General features: G+C 36.0%; 1 long non-coding RNA gene across 1 annotated transcript in view; it reads left to right on the top strand.

The window, feature by feature from the left end:
• Positions 1–14,405, top strand: part of LOC143252046 (uncharacterized) — a 54,776-nt gene extending 40,371 nt beyond the window's left edge. The window contains exon 2 of the long non-coding RNA XR_013028800.1: positions 14,075–14,405. This is a non-coding gene — a long non-coding RNA (uncharacterized LOC143252046). The remainder of the gene's footprint in view (positions 1–14,074) is intronic.
• The last annotated feature ends 1,544 nt before the right edge of the window (positions 14,406–15,949 follow it).

Raw genomic sequence — 15,949 nt, 5'->3', positions numbered from 1 at the left:
ACTTTTATATTACTTGTAGAGTAAATAAGTTTGTTTATCAAACGCTAACTTTAAGTAGGATAAAGTGTCGTCATTTAAATTTTGTTCATTATCGAGTGTTTATTCCTGTTTGTACTCAGTAACAATAGTAAACAAAAACAAATCACACTATTTTAATATAGCTCTAAATACCAATTTATACAATAAACATTAATTTTCGCGTCCATTTCTGTCTGTTCTTTTATTCTGTTTTTCTAGAGGGCGTTTTCGCTTCTATTGTTCAACATAAAAGCTTAGTGTGCGTTCGTGAAATCAACGCTACTGTCTTATGGGTTAAATATTGTCCCAAATTATCGTTCATTGTTTCTTCCCAATGCATGGGATAATACTATCTTTAAGACTTGTTTAAACTCCCGATAACAAGACAGGGTCATGGCAGACGACTTAGTTACACTACCGACTTGTAAGCTGAACTGTCTTTTCCTTCAGCTTGATAACTAGCGACCTACAGACCGTAAGCTTCAACAAGGAATGTTTTGTTTTCAAGACAGCCACCGCGGCCTAGGGATGTGTTCTCACGGTGACAGGCTTGTTGAAGTTTACGCGATATTTCTATTTTAGACACCACGGTTAAACAACCGCACAAAAACGAAGTTATAACTATAATAAATCTTTTTTTCTAATCAATAAAACGCGTGTGCACAGTAAAATCACTCCTAACAAGATATGAAAATATAATTTGCTGTTAGGATATCATATGAGAAAAGTCATGTTAAACATTAGAGTGTAACCTGACATACCTATTCTTAATACAAATTGGAAAGTATTTGTTAATTAATTCATAATTAAACCAACTTAACTCTGAGATTATCATGTGTACCAATATTCTATGAAGCTTGAACTATATCAATACAAGTATTTGAAAGTATTCATTGAATCGATTACTTTCTCTTGACGATTCAACCAACGCAACCCGAGGAATATTTTCTATATCACTATTTTTCAACCTTACTGGAGCTTATTAAACGTAAAACCTTCATGAAATATATTTACGTTACGTTTCTGAAAGAAGAACTGTTTGACAGTCCGGCATGGCCAGGTAGGTTAAGGCATTCGACTCGTAATCTGATGGACGTGGGTTCGAATCCCCGTCGCACCAAACATGCTCGCCTTTTCAGCCGTTGGAGCGTTATAATATAACGGTCAATCCCACTATTCGTTGGTAAAAGAGAAGTCCAAGAATTGGCGGTGGGTGGTGATGACTAGCTGCCTTCCCTCTAGTGCTACGCTGCTAAATTAGGGATGGCTAGCGCAGATAGCCCTCGTGTAGCTTTGCACGAAATTAAAAAACAAACATACTGTGTGACATAAAGTACACGTGTGATGGTTTGAAACTGTTTAAAAGTACCTTACCAGTGAATTGATTTCTTTAGCTCAGTCAGTAAAAATATTATTGCAGAAGTAGGTGATGCCAGGTTTAAGTTTGACTGGATGTTTATTCTTTCTAAAATTACGTGCGTGTGTGTAATCCTTAGTGTTGACATTTCAAATATCTATTGCGTTATGGTCATTGCTTCGCGTGGAAATTTTCTGAAACAGGCCTATATCTTACAGATTTTTAAAGTGTTATCTGTGACTAATATATCTTGAAATGTGCAGTATTACTTTATTAAATCTCAACTAGCAAAAGAACTCCATCAACATTAAGCCAGAAAAGTAATGGAGCTTGTGAAGTATGCGTCCAAAACTCAGTTGTATGAAACTACTGCACCACCGATCATCCCCAGTAATAACCGGGTAATGTGTTTATAACCAGACAGGACTTTTATTTTGTTTGTTTGTTTCAGAATTTCGCACAAAGCTACTCGAGGGCTATCTGTGCTAGCCGTCCCTAATTTAGCAGTGTAAGACTAGAGGGAAGGCAGCTAGTCATCACCACCCACCGCCAACTCTTGGGCTACTCTTTTACCAACGAAAAGTGGGATTGATCGTAACATTATAACGCCCCCACGGCTGGGAGGGCGAACATGTTTGTTGTGACGTGGATTCGAACTCCCGACCCTCAGATTACGAGTCGCACGCCTGAACACGCTTGGCCATGCCGGGCCCAGGACTTTTATAACTGAGTGGTAAATAAAACAATTGAAATTGCTGCACAAAGAATAAGTTTCAGATTTAATTGATAAAAATTACAAAAAAAATGAGTGTGTTTCAAAAGTAAAACCATCAAAAACAAACCCCAAGTGTCATTCATTTCTCTTTAATGAAAATCTCGTTTTTCAACATTAAAACTAGGCACTTATATTGATAGCTGCGTCTACAAAGAACCACTTTAATAAAATATATTTAGTCATTTAATGCTAGGATGAAAGCTCATTTTTAGACTAAAATTTCAATAAAATCCCTTTTCTCGTCACGTATGAGTACATTGTTGTAGAACTGTTAGAGAGTTCCAGAAAAGACCGCAAGCCTAGTAGTCTTCCACAGGAATCAGCAGTTATAACCAGCCCGGAGGACATGTATTTATGCTAGCACAATATATGGGACGAGGGTCACCCATTTCCAGTACTTTGAATTATAGAACTCGAACAGGTTCTAACGATGGAAAGGAAATCGTGCTACGTGCGGTATTAAATGCCACTTTCGCTTGACGTTGACTTCACGAAATTTGTTACTGGATTTCTCTCACCCTTCGTTCGATTGCTTATCCATTTAGACTTATTAGACTTTGAAGAGTCTACCTGAGTTCGTCTACCGATGGTAATCGAAATCGGTTAAGATAACTATTTACAACATAATGCAAAAATCAGACAAGCAACTCTGGTTGATAGAAACGTAAAACAACAACTTATTGCGGGTATTTTTTTAAATTCTACTGACATATAAAGTGCCCTAGTTTTTCTATTATTTTCATTTGATGTGAGTGTTCATATTGTGTGATATACGGGGTATTATAAAATTGTAACAAATTTATAAACCTAAATAAACAACTTTGGTGACCTAATTTTCGGACACCCTGTAAAATTTAATTAATAATTAATTGTTTTATACCCCATTATGTTTGTTTGTTTTTGAATTATCACGCAAAGCTACACGAGGGCTATCTGCGCTAGCCGCCCCTAATTTAGCAGTGTAATACTAGAGAGAAAGCAGCTAGTCATCACCGCCAACTTTTCTTGGTTTGACGGGAATTCGAACCGGTGACTCGCGGATTACGAGCCAAGCGCCCTAACCACCTGGCCATGCCAGGTCACACCCAAGATCGAACAGAATATTCTAAATAAGACCGAAATAATTAGATAATAGCCACTAATCAAACAAATGAAATAGTTTATGAATGTATTTTCCGCGACTGGAAAATAGTTGGATTATTAGAACGTAGGTTTTCAACAGGCTAGGATTGTTACATCTATTGGAACTCTTAACAGAACTCTCTCTGTTCAGCCTCTGTTTACAAGTGAGCGTCTCTCTGTTCAGCCTTTGTTTACAAGTGACCGTCTCTCTGTTCAGCCTCTGTTTACAAGTGAGCGTCTCTCTGTTCAACCTCTGTTTACAAGTGAGCGTCTCTCTCTTCAACCTCTGTTTACAAGTGAGCGTCTCTCTGTTCAGCCTCTGTTTACAAGTGAGCGTCTCTCTGTTCAGCCTCTGTTTACAAGTGAGCGTCTCTCTGTTCAGCCTCTGTTTACAAGTGAGCATCTCTGTTCAGCCTCTGTTTACAAGTGAGCGTCTCTCTGTTTAGCCTCTGTTTACAAGTGAGCGTCTCTCTGTTCAGCCTCTGTTTACAAGTGAGCGTCTCTCTGTTCAGCCTCTGTTTACAAGTGAGCATCTCTCTGTTCAGCCTCTGTTTACAAGTGAGCGTCTCTCTGTTTAGCCTCTGTTTACAAGTGAGCGTCTCTCTGTTCAGCCTCTGTTTACAAGTGAGCGTCTCTCTGTTCAGCCTCTGTTTACAAGTGAGCGTCTCTCTGTTCAGCCTCTGTTTACAAGTGAGCATCTCTGTTCAGCCTCTGTTTACAAGTGAGCGTCTCTCTGTTTAGCCTCTGTTTACAAGTGAGCGTCTCTCTGTTCAGCCTCTGTTTACAAGTGAGCGTCTCTCTGTTCAGCCTCTGTTTACAAGTGAGCGTCTCTCTGTTCAGCCTCTGTTTACAAGTGAGCATCTCTGTTCAGCCTCTGTTTACAAGTGAGCGTCTCTCTGTTTAGCCTCTGTTTACAAGTGAGCGTCTCTCTGTTCAGCCTCTGTTTACAAGTGAGCGTCTCTCTGTTCAGCCTCTGTTTACAAGTGAGCATCTCTGTTCAGCCTCTGTTTACAAGTGAGCGTCTCTCTGTTTAGCCTCTGTTTACAAGTGAGCGTCTCTCTGTTCAGCCTCTGTTTACAAGTGAGCGTCTCTCTGTTCAGCCTCTGTTTACAAGTGAGCGTCTCTCTGTTCAGCCTCTGTTTACAAGTGAGCATCTCTCTGTTCAGCCTCTGTTTACAAGTGAGCGTCTCTCTGTTTAGCCTCTGTTTACAAGTGAGCGTCTCTCTGTTCAGCCTCTGTTTACAAGTGAGCGTCTCTCTGTTCAGCCTCTGTTTACAAGTGAGCGTCTCTCTCTTCAACCTCTGTTTATATGGTTGCCTCATCGTTCAACTTCAATATGAGACATCTTTTGAAAATGTATCAAGGGTTTAATGTTACAAACTGGTTACATTACTTTGAAATACGTTGTCGTGAATCTAACAATAGTCACATAACAATAATGAATCTAACAATAGTCACATAACAATAATTACCTGTGTCCACTGAGTTTTCGTAAAACAAAAATCTAACTCCATAATGTAAGCCTTCAGTCTAATATGGTGTAGCTGCTTCGCCTGTTCGTTTCGTTTTTGTTTTACATTTGATAAAACGTTTTACATGTTTAATAAGATTGGTCGACTAAGTAAAAGATATACAATGTGTTGAATAAAACATGGTACACAAAGAAAGAGAAGATTATAATACAGTAATGAAATTATCTACCTTCGTTTCTTCTCGACAACCAAAACCGGTTTAGGTATCATACACAAAGTAACTAAAGTGCCAGTTTTATCACCTCTTTATGTGACCAGTTCTTTAAAATTGTGACGATACAGTTAATCTCAGCTATGTGTCGTGTTTACCTTGAGTTTTTATCACCTAGCGTACTTAAATACTTATAAACATTTATTTTGTATTGTTTTACTAATTAATATGTATGCGTAGGAAGAATTCCTTCTACATGGAAATGTTATGACCAAAGTGTCATTTACATATAAAATTCGGTAATATGAGCGCCCTTATCAAGTGGCAAGAAGAGGCCTTTGTCCTCTTACATTTACACAAAAATATTGCACGTATAATGATGTAAACTTAACTTCGTAGTCCAACTAAATATTTTTAGTAAATTTCATGAAAAGTGTAAATTTATGTTTACGTTCAAACACACGTAACACATTCTTTTAGTCTGTTGACTTACATTGTAAATGCTGTCACACGCACATTTTGTTCCAGTTCATTTGAAGATATTTGTTTTGGCGCCCGTTCTCGCTAATGCAGAAAAAGTCCTGATAACCTGACAGTAAAACGGGTAAGGGTTTTGGGAATGTGCTTTGAACATTTTATAAACTTAAATACAGTAAAGGCAAGCTTTATTTTATTTTACATTTACAAAATATAGAGTTTCAGACCATCAGAGACAAAAATGTATCTCAGAACAGCTGGTATGGGTATTGACACTTTTATTGATACGGAGAGAACAACGTTTCGACTTTCCTAGGTCATCTTCAGGCTAAGAAAGAGAGAGTTTGCAAGTCAGAGATAAGATAACAAACTTCAGGTTTACAGACAATGCAGAGGAAAGTATTTAACACACAGATCAACTCTACAGTTTATAACCACACTTAATATCCTCACATCAACTTTACAGCTTATATTCATACTTAATATCCTCACATAAACTCTAGAATTTATACGTAAACTTATCTTATAGTTTTCATATCAACTCTATCAACTCTCCAGTTTATAACGACATTTAAAATGCAAACATCAACTCCACAATTTATACGTAAACTTACAGTTTTCGTATAAACTCTCCAGTTTATAACGACATTTAAAATGCAAACATCAACTCTAGAATTTATACGTAAACTTATAGTTTTCATATCAACTCTCCAGTTTATAACGACATTTAAAATGCAAACATCAACTCTACAATTTATACGTAAACTTACAGTTTTCGTATCAACTCTCCAGTTTATAACGACATTTAAAATTCAAACATCAACTCTACAATTTATATCCACACGTAAAAAAAAATCATAATAGATGAGAAGATGTATTACAGGCTAAGAACAACATTTCACTGAGACACAACCGAGAAGGTTAATGTGTATATAAATACTTAGATAACCCTAAAGATGGAGGATAACACAATAAAAGAAATAGAAACTACTCCGCATGTGTATACTGCTACCAATGTTATACGGCTCAGAAGTAAGGACGTGGTAAACAACCTGAAAGGAATCAACTGGTAACAGATCCGGCACAGCCAGGTAGTTAGACCACTCGACTCCTAACCTGAGGGTCGGAGGTTCGAATCCACGTCACACCAAATATGATCGACTTTTCAATCGTGGGGGCGTTACATGTGAAGGTCATCCCACTATTCGTTGGTAAACGAGTAGCCCAAGAGTTGGCGGTGGGTGGTGATAACCAGCTGCCTTCACTTTAGTCTTACTCTGCTATATTAGAGACTGTTAGCCCAGATAGTCCTCGGGTAGCTTTGCGCAAAATTTAAAAACAAAGAAACAATAATTGGTAGCAAGTTAATTTAATAATCTTCGAAATTAATAACATTTGTGAATACTGTCTTAAAACAAACCCGTTCATTATGCTTAAGTGGCGTTAATGACTACGGCTCCACCGACTGGTAATAGGTCAGACAATCAGTGGCCATTCGTCTCGTTCTGTGAGACAACTGGTTCTTCCTACTATACGTAAAGGCCCGGCATGGCCAAGCGCGTTAAGGCGTGCGACTCGTAATCTGAGGGTCGCGGGTTCGCATCTCCGTCGCGCCAAACATGCTCGCCCTTTCAGCTGTGGGGACGTTATAATGTGACGGTCAATCCCACTATTCGTTGGTAAAAGAGTAGCCCAAGAGTTGGCGGTGGGTGGTGATGACTAGCTGCCTTCCCTCTAGTCTTACACTGCTAAATTAGGGACGGCTAGCACAGATAGCCCTCGAGTAGCTTTGTGCGAAATTCCAAAACAAACAAACAAATTATACGTAAAATAAGTTTGATATTTACATTAAAAATACATTATTTTCCCAACTTCTAATAACAGAAGCTTGCACATCAAAAAATGTCTTGGCATAAGGTCATTACACCCAACTATTCAAGTAGAAAAATGGAAACCAGATTCAAATAACACAAAAAGTCACCTTCACACGTTTTCGAACACTGAAAATCAAATAAACACAACATAACCATAAAAAACACCAAAATACTAAATAAAGAAACAAACATAAATGGAAAATTAAAGAAGCCTTACTTATACAACAACTCAAGCCCAAAATAAACCAATACAAAGGAACACCTTTATACTTATATTAATAAATATCATCAAACATCTAAGCACGCCCTCTACATTCCTACACGCAGTTACACAACCTCCTTCAAACATGTGGTCAGCTATCGGTCAGTTACCTCTTTCTTTGTGAACCTGATGATGACCGAAGAAGGTCGAAACGTTGTTTCTTCCTTTGCATAAAAAAAATTCTCAACCCAAACCAGCCGTTTTTACATATATACTTTTCTCTACAAGTGGGTTTTCTCGTCATCACTGAAGATTTTTCATTTAGTAGAGTGCAATAACAATTAATTATTTATAACCTTCACATGCATATATAAACTTCTATCTATTAAAAGAAAATTTACGTTTTCTCAGAATTGCGAACTCTAAAAATTCATATCAAAGAAGATACTATTTGAATTTTCAAAAATAAATAGTTTTTCACATCCATTTTTTATTGGTTGATTGATGTACGTAACTTGCGCTAAAGAACTGACTGAAACGTGTGCAAGCGAAATGCACTGTTTTCTGTAATCAAGCTTGAATAAAAGTGTACTGTCTAGAATTAATAACAGATACTCACTTCAACGTCTCCATCATTTATTAGCCGACAATCAGCCGCATTTCAATTTTGTTTGTTCAAATCGTTTGTCCCTAGTGGCTGAAAGATAAATTATAAAGATTTACGCCGCTGAAAATCGCGTTTTGATACTAGTGGTGGACAAAGCATAGATAGTCTTTATGTAATTTTGCGCTTGACAGCAAACAAGCCAAACCGTTTCGACCTGGGTTTAACTCAACGACTAGTGAATCCGAGGGTTCCTAGTTTGCTGCTCGCTGCCACAATAATGCGCTCCATACTTTAGGGATATAAGTAATGTATAGGAGTAGCTATCAAATCCCAATAACCGATCCCAGTAGCGGAAGTTTTGACGGAGAGTGCTACTGAATGTTGGCTTCCTTCTATTGTATCATCTCAAAATTAGGGAAGGTGATGTGTCTTTTGTGTAGATTATCGCAAAATGTCTTAAATGAACCAAACAACTTCACTGATTAATTATTTTATAATCAGAAAAACGAAAGATGCTGAATGAGCTATTGACTCAACAAAATACATTATTTGTGATGGAAGAAGCAAATACGATTGATTGAGAATATTAACTTAATGTGCCTGTTGGGAATAGATATAAATCACGATGTGTTTTTATGTGATGAGTTACTTTCAAAAATTACACTCAAAAATCCATCATACTTCTGGTAGAAAATATAAATATATATACCATTAAATTTACAATGTAATAAGCTTCAAACACCTCGTTTAAGCAGACATAAAGCACATGAGACTTTACATACATGTGATCGATTAAGGAATTCTCTGATTCCAATTTCTTCACTCATATTTCACACAAAACTCTCAATGCTATGTTATATTATGTTATATTTGTCATCAGAATCTTGTGAATTTTTTAGATTTTGAATATTCTTTCACATTATGCCATTATCCTTAGTGGTACCAGCAGATATGTCTCTTCATTGCAACGGTTTTGGAGGTCAAAAGATTCTCTTTACCATAATGTTTTACTTTACAGTCGAGCAACTGGTTTGATCTAGGTTTGACGTCGGTTTGGAGCTAATTCTTGTTTTTGTTTTGGAATTTCGCACAAAGCTACTCGAGGGCTATCTGCGCTAGCCGTCCCTAATTTAGCAGTGTAAGACTAGAGGGAAGGCAGCTAGTCATCACCACCCACCGCCAACTCTTGTGCTACTCTTTTACCAACGAATAGTGGGATTGACCGTCACATTATAACGCCCCACGGCTGAAAGGGCGAGCATGTTTGGTGCGATGGGGATGCGAACCCGCGACCCTCAGATTACGAGTCGCACGCCTTAACGCGCTTGACCATGCCGGGCCTTTTGGAGCCAATTACCCTCCATTCCTTGAAACAATTTGCCTCGTGGCTTTACGTCACATGGAAACTTCAGTAAATGAATATCCTCTATCGAAAACGGCTGTGACACTTCCTACAACCGTCGTAGTAGTATTACACTGCCGAATAGTCAGGAATTCTCCATCAATCATATATATATTTATATATACCTTCCAGACATGCCACTATCGTATCAAGACACACACATGCGACAAAACTCTACTCTATTCGAACATGCAAATAATTCTTATAAAATACAATCAACCGTCTGTTCTATATATCATACGTTTTATTCTTGCCAGTCCTTCTCAGTTGATAATTAATTAAAAGACACTTTATTTGTTTGAACACTGATGACATTAAAAGTGGCTAATTAGCAGAATTTCTTTTTAAACTTTAGAAATTCAGCTAATTTTTTTCAAGATTGATTCTGACTCCATTGACGACCCCATAACAAATTTATATTTTTATATTTCCATATATTCAACTGTTTGGGCAAGCCCTCATCAGACACGTCTTATAATGTCTCCCATTAGTCGTCACAGAAAACCACCACTCAAAACGACATGATTCAGACAGATACTCCCCATTCACAATCATCCCCTTTTAATTTTAAAATATATCCAGCTAACTAGATGAACCGCCTTGCAAATTTTACAGCAAAATAAGGGAGAACATGACGCCAGCAGCTTGACAGGTCAGGGGGTTCATGGCGTGGATTTTCCCCTGCTTTCTTAGCGTCTGTCTGGCCTGAAGCTTCTGCTTGATTCTGCTTTCTTTCTTAATAGGCCTAGTTGACGTCTCAACCATATATATTTGACCCGCGATCGTTTTGTAACAAGCTCGCCGCTTTATTTTGGGCACCAGAGTCGAAAGAACGTCTCGAAGAAGTCTGACCCTACCATCAAAGAAAAAGCAAGGAGCTAGATTTGAGGGGTGTTTAAGGGTATACCAGTACGCAGCTCCAAAACTATATATCAAACAAAAATGACAAGAAGTCACATGGTTCAAAACTGTCAGTTGCGCTTACACTAGGTTACATTCATGCATCGTCTTTAAGCGGTTTTGTCCACTGAACTTAAAAGGAAACAGAGAATTTTGTTCCCAGATTTACGAAGTTGGTGGGTCATTACTAATAGAATGTTACTATCACATACGATTCTAGCAGTGTGTTTTTAAAATTGGATTGCTTAAATATGACCAAGTTATCTCCTTCACATCCTCATAATCACAAGGGTTAGAAATTAGAGAAATTTACGTTAAAATAACAGTTTATTCTCATATCCACTTAATGGAAATGTAAAAGTTTCAACTCTTAATGTGTTCTAGCTTTCGCATAATAAACTATATAATAAATACAATTCACTTAATTAATATAGTTCTAAGCATAAATAGCTGTTCATGGAAGTTTATGATGTTAATATAGCCAAGTCCACTACCATGTCTGTCTTATCACAGCCGGCCTGATGAGTGTCAAAAACAAACAAACACTGCTGAATTTCGTACGTTTAGCGCAAAGTTCAAAATAAATCAACCCATTATATGTTCTGTTTGTTTGTTTTGGAATTTCGCACAAAGCTACTCGAGGGCTATCTGTGCTAGCCGTCCCTAATTTAGCAGTGTAAGAATAGAGGGAAGGCAGCTAGTCATCACCACCCACCGCCAACTCTTGGGCTACTTTACCAACGAATAGTGGGATTGACCGTCACATTATACGCCCCCACGGCTGGGAGGGCGAGCATGTTTAGCGCGACGCGGGCGCGAACCCGCGACCCTCGGATTACGAGTCGCACGCCTTACGCATGTTCTGTACAACAATAGTAACTATATACAGATTTGAAGATTTTTTTATGGATAAAATAATAACAAATGTTTTCAAATATTTATTTTTGTTTATATTCCTCGTGGACGTTAATTATTTATTCATCGTGCTTTTCATTTGAAACTCACATTCAGTTATTATTACGTAAGTTCAAGAAAATTGCCAAAAAATTCGATATTTAGTTTTTTTCCTTATATTGTTGAATACATAAATAAAAAAAATTAAATTTATAAGAACTTTGAGCGATTCTGGAACTCATAATCTGATGTAGTTTCAATTGAAAATTCGTGTTCCTTGGTAACGGTTGTAACATAGAAGAAGTCTTGAAAAAAATGGTACAAATTCTGATTGAAAAGTGGCTGTCAAAACCAATTCGTAAAGGACAACTGATTCATGTGGCTAGATAAACAAGGTCATAATCTTTGACTCACGTTACTTCGTGTTAATATGACACTTGCTTCAGTTGTAAACACGAAAAAGCAGCTGATGATGTGTAAGTTTAAAGAGGGAAAAAAGGAAAGCTGTTGAACTTTTACATACAATTTAATTCAAGGATAACCATTTTTTTTCTCTTTATCTTCCCAGTAATGTTGTTGTTTTCTGGTTAGAACAATAAGATAACAATTTGGTGTAATATTGTAGAGTTTCTTGTTTCCTTTTACCGGAATCTTTCATTACTTTAATTCATCTTCTTTGTTGAAAATAACAGTATCATCGTCCATAATTTCGTAAACTTCTTGCACGAATTAATTTGGAGTTTTAAACTGTTCACATTTATTTAAAATCACGCTTTAACCAAAGAAAAAAAAAAGTCAAAACGAATAACACTTAAATACAACAAGAATTAAAAATGCATTTGGATTTTAAAGTTATCTGTGGCAATAGTAATCACATATCTGTATTAATACCCCCATATATATTGTGGAAATAGGAATCACATATCTGTATTAATACCCTTATATATCATGTAAAATTAGGAATCACATATCTGTATTAATACCCTTATATATCATGTGGAAATATGAATCACATATCTGTATTAATACCCTTATATATCATGTGGCAATAGGAATCACATATCTGTATTAATACCCTTATATATCATGTGGAAACATGAATCACATATCTGTATTAATACCCTTATATATCATGTAAAAATAGGAATCAGATAGCCCTCGTGTAGCTTTGCGCGAAATTCAAAAACAAAACAAAGAATTATCAATAATATATACTCATAAAGATGCTAACAAGCTCCCAGAAATCTGTCACATGAAGTAAAACAATTTATTGTATGTATGTGGTATATAACAACCGGTATAAAGTTTTGTATGTATGTGGTATATAACAACCGGTATAAAGTTTTGTATGTATGTGGTATATAACTGGTATAAAATTACGTTATGTCATCAGCTTTCCCAGTCTGGTCCTAGTTTGTTGACAACAGGCTCGTTAATGATGTACGTTATACAACTTGATCAAATACATTGAATAATGATAGTCGTAATTGACAGGTTAAATTGAGTGATCCTTATTGTCTTTCATGTCTGACTTCTTGCTGGTTAACTAATTAATAAGTTGGGAAACGCCAGCCTCAGGAAATAATCTAATCTAAACTTAATAACAATCCGTACATTTTATGTCTGAGCAGCCATCTAACTAAAACTTATTCACACATACAGAGAGGTGGTAAAGATGTGAAACGTTCATGGATTAAGCATTCCTATCTAATTATAATACATTATGTGACGTAAGCAAATAGCAAGGTAGAAACTGAAGCCTTGTGCAGAGTGTGTATTCAACTTGTCTAATGGTTCTGAAGCCAAACTGGCTCTAACGGTTTCTGTGAAGTAGTGTTGAATTAATTTATCTCAAATACGTTTCTTTAAACACGTTTTATTTGAAATGCCAATTCAAAAACTTTACATATAGCGCTCGTAATTTTGACAAAAAGGAAGCTATTAGCCAACACATCATGAATATAATTATATAGCCCTTTTCCATGGACTTACACTTACAGTATATTACTATAAATGAAGATAATGTACGTATGAATTTCCAGAAACTAATAAATAAGAGATGGACATAGTCATACTGTTGAAATTTTATGTACGCTTTTAGTTTTATGATTGAAGACTATAACACCAATCGTAGGTGTATATTATTAATTTGACCACGCTTAAACACTTATCATATAAAATATATTATAAGTAATAATTAATAAAAAACTTCTGAGAGAACGTAGAGAGGAATGCATAACAATATATCAACAATATAATACCTGCTTTATTTAATGTCTGAAATTGTTGGAATGTAAGAATGGAAAAATATTAGAAACTGAAGAACAGTTGGAATGGGAGGAAAATCTGCATTATTTACGCCTACATTCCACCACCTAACTTGCATGTTTGTCCACCCACTGTATGAATGATTGTTCTTTTGTTTCTGATCTTTTGCCATCAACACGTCCAATAATTTATTAGTTTCTGCACTTTTTACGAGTAGAAGTTTTGGCTTCTAGCGACGCTGTGACTTCTAGGTGGAAAGCACCATTTCACCAGCATATTCAGTTTTATTCTATATGGAGTCATAATATAACTTATAACGTACATAATGCCTTACTTATCAGAAACTGTTATTACTACTTTGGGCTGTAACTAATCAATTATGGATCACTTGCTACTTTAGATATTAAAAGGCACATCGCAGGAAATAATGAAGTGTGTTTTTGTGTGTGTGTTTTTTGGACTGGTCATAGGTACACTGTCATTTATATGTTACAGCTGACGGAAGAGAAGGGAATCGATGTCTTTGCGGCCCGTTTTCCAGACGTCAAGGAATGTTAGTCAAACTTTAAAGGCAGTTTTCTGCTCGATTTGTGAAAGGTTTTTCTTCTCTATTTCTTTGGCTGTGTTTTGCCGATGTTATGGAATACGCACCACCGTACACAACGTACAAGCCGTCATTTTTAATCGGACCCATCAATACATAAGGATCGCTAACTCGCTCCCTGATATAAAACAATATGTACGGGAAGCTGTTTGTTATTAGACAACTTTAGCCTGATTATAAAACAGGCCAACATGAAATAAAGGCTGCAATATGTTCTTTGTATGTTACTAATTCGTTTCTTATCTATTTATGAATGCAAAAAACATCTTACTGAAGCCAGAAAGAATACATTAGGCATATTTTGAAATTATTTGTAAAAGAAAAAAGAAATACAACATTGCTATGTTGACCTTTCTATTTTGTAGATAATATTTTCGATTAACTTGAAAAGGTTTCCAAAGCAATTTTATTTTACAACTAAACAGATTATAGTTAGATTGATTGGAAAGTTGTCCTCGTTATAATAATCTTCACTTGAAACGGGTGGCCTTGGCCGGTGGAGACAGGTTTCTGAGAACGTGTTGACAAATGACGTCCATTTAGGGTGTTGACAAATGACACATTTTTCCAAATTTCAAAAAGATCATTTACAAAGTGATTGCAAGCTGAATTAATTTAAACGATAAAATCTCTCCGAAGTCTGAGATCTCCATTAACTAGCTTTATCAAAATAAGATGCTGTCTTATTTCATGATATAAAAAAGGCACACGAATAAAATTTGACATACAACTCCATTACCTTTCGTTAGAAATTTCATATTGCTAAAAATATGATATTGTAATATTGCAATTTCAATCATGTAGTCTTAAGTTCTAACGATTTGAGGTACTTTTCTATCTCAAAGACATCAAATCCTATTTGACGTCTAAATGTTCTATAAACCCTCTAAAATAGTTTTCTGGGCAAAATAATAGGGATAAAACATGTGAAAAAAACCGTGTTTTAATGTATTAGCTAGGGACCCACTGCTAGGCTTAAGTATAGTTGAAATATAGTTATTAGAAATAGTATTTTCATAAATAAATACATTAAACCTTGTATGAAAGTTTCTTTGGGTATCGAATTGACTGTTGAGTGTTCTCTTTCAGTAGTTTACAAAATAATACGCCTTTCTATGCCTATCGTCGTGAAGCGACGGTCTTCACTTAAACACTTGCTGGATCATTCGGTTTTTATCTCGTAGCTGTTGTGAACAACGCTGGAAGGGTAGTAATTAGTTATTGGCGCTAGCTAGATCCAAACAAACTGACAAGGTGTTATACGAAAGATAACGTCAGTCTAGTATGGTGTCAACACAAGATGGGTTTCTTATAAAGAGCGCGTGCTGATTTTCATCGCTTTTGTGATTACGATCAGTTCATAAATATGCAACGCATGGATACAAAACTTCTACCAGCAACAGAAACTTTATCTAGCCAGTTGTTATTCGTTTCCTCTTTCATCCATGTTTTCAATGATATTAATGACAGGTGTTTCGAATCTTTGAATTATAAATCGACAAAAAAAAAATCAAGAGAATTTCGTCCTTGAAAAAATATTTCAGATCTTTCAAGCTATAAAACTGTACGTAAAATCAAACACAGTACACTAAGTCTAATTAACTTTACTATGATCAAACACAGTACGCTAGATATAATTAACTATATGTAAAATCAAACACAATACACCAAATCTAATTAACTTGTGCGTAAAATAAAACACAATACATTAAATATATTTAAACTGTACGTAAAATAAAAAAATACACTAAATCTAACTTAAGCTC

The sequence above is a fragment of the Tachypleus tridentatus genome, chromosome 6, assembly GCF_004210375.1.
Source record: "Tachypleus tridentatus isolate NWPU-2018 chromosome 6, ASM421037v1, whole genome shotgun sequence".
In the NCBI taxonomy this organism is placed as follows: domain Eukaryota; kingdom Metazoa; phylum Arthropoda; class Merostomata; order Xiphosura; family Limulidae; genus Tachypleus; species Tachypleus tridentatus.
The sequence above is the reverse complement of the archived record's forward strand: the minus strand, read 5'-3'. Positions and strand labels throughout refer to the sequence as shown.